This window comes from Triticum dicoccoides, chromosome 1A (genome assembly GCF_002162155.2).
Source record: "Triticum dicoccoides isolate Atlit2015 ecotype Zavitan chromosome 1A, WEW_v2.0, whole genome shotgun sequence".
In the NCBI taxonomy this organism is placed as follows: Eukaryota; Viridiplantae; Streptophyta; class Magnoliopsida; order Poales; family Poaceae; genus Triticum; species Triticum dicoccoides.
This window is the reverse complement of record NC_041380.1, coordinates 297598661-297600434: the sequence shown is the minus strand read 5'-3', so window position 1 is coordinate 297600434 and position 1774 is coordinate 297598661.

The following is a 1774-nucleotide window of genomic DNA, read 5'->3' as shown; positions in this document are numbered from 1 at the left end:
AGCCTTAAAACTCGCATGTTCCCAAGGGGTCGTGCGAATGGCATGGTTGGATTACCCACACCCGTATTGATGAGGATCCCGCGATAAGCGGACACGATCTCTATTTTGATAAGATGTGTCGATAGAGGCCGCACCTCGAAACGCGAAGTAGGAGGAGAAAAACGGTTCAAAATGTTAAAGAGGCCAGATGTGGCATTTCGCCGAAAATTTGTCAGTTGATAGGCATTATTTTGATTAAATATTTTTGCCTTCATGGTTGAGGGTTGTGACTGTCATACAAAGCCGGATACAGTTCTTTTATTTGGAAGATTGCTTTGAAGTATTCAGGAGGAGGAACCTGCCTTGCAATGCCGAAAACAAGCTATGTGCCGAACATATCGTCATTGAAGACCGGTTCAGGGGCTAGTGAGGGAATCTTGGATTATGGGGTCATCGAGTGTCCGGGTTGTGTAATATGGGCCAGGCTGATGGGCCGTGAAGATACAAGGTAGAAGACCTTCCCTTGTGCCCGGACATGACTCTCCTGTGTGTGGATGGCAATATTGGTGCTCGGATGTATAATTTCCTTCTTCTGCAAGCCTACTCTATACAACCTTAGGCCCCTCCAGTGCCTATATAAACTGGAGGGTATAGTCCATAAAGACCGTCAGAATTCATATAGGCTAGACATCTAGGGTTTTAGCCATTACGATCTCGAGGTAGATCAACTCTTGTGACCCCTATACTCATCAAATACAATCAAGAAGGACATAGGGTTTTACCTCCTTTAAGAGGGCCCGAACCTGGGTAAACATTGTGTTCCCTGTGTCCCTTGTTACCTTTGATCCTCAAACGCACAGTTCGAGACCCCCTACCCGAGATCGGCCGGTTTTGACACCGACACCAGGCGTGGCCCGACTAACATCCATAGCCCAATAGTATATTTTTCAGAATTTTTGACTTCTAAGAAACCCAGCCCCAGGCGTACAGGCCCCAAGATCTAGGCCCATAAGTCTCTCCAGTGTCCACGACTCCACCTCACGATATTTCTACCTGACTTACAGCTGCAAACCCAGCCCATGTTGCTACAGAAAAGAAAACAATCTTTGAAGAATCACTCGTCATCTTGCACGATCATAGAAACCCTCACTGCATCGATGCATCTTGCCTTTTGCGGCTTCCCCAGAGCCCCATATAGCTCAGCGCTTGGATCATCTCATGGCATGTGAACCTCCTACCTTGCCCTGATCTTCTCACGACAAACCGGCTCTAGGTAATTTCTACTCAGTTAGTCAGTATCACCTAACTCCCCCCCCCATCCCCCGTGTAGCTTCTCTAAATCAATGAAATCAGTGTTACTTTGTGATTTCAAATCCTATAAGTTCGGACAGTTTTATTATGTTGTCAACATGAATTAGAAATTATGAACAATTGGCTTTGCCTATGTCTAGTGTCTTGATTTTGTACACTGAATTTTATCTTTACAACTCCACGTCCTTCTACTAATACTGATGAAAAAAATAACGGGCCCAAATGAAGTAAGTCTTCATTAATTTGGCACCAGCTTCTGCAAATGATGCACTTTGTTAAATGGCTTACATGTTTGTTGTGGAATTTATATCATGGTAATAACGAAATTTTTGTTTGTTGCGAATTGTGAATGTGTTGTACTTCTAATACGCATTGGTGTACTTGTAAGAGCATCTCCAATAGAATATGTACATGCAAAAATAATTACCTTTTCAGGTGACTATTGCGGCTGGCCTACATGCCTTCTTCGGCAACCATCGGGCCC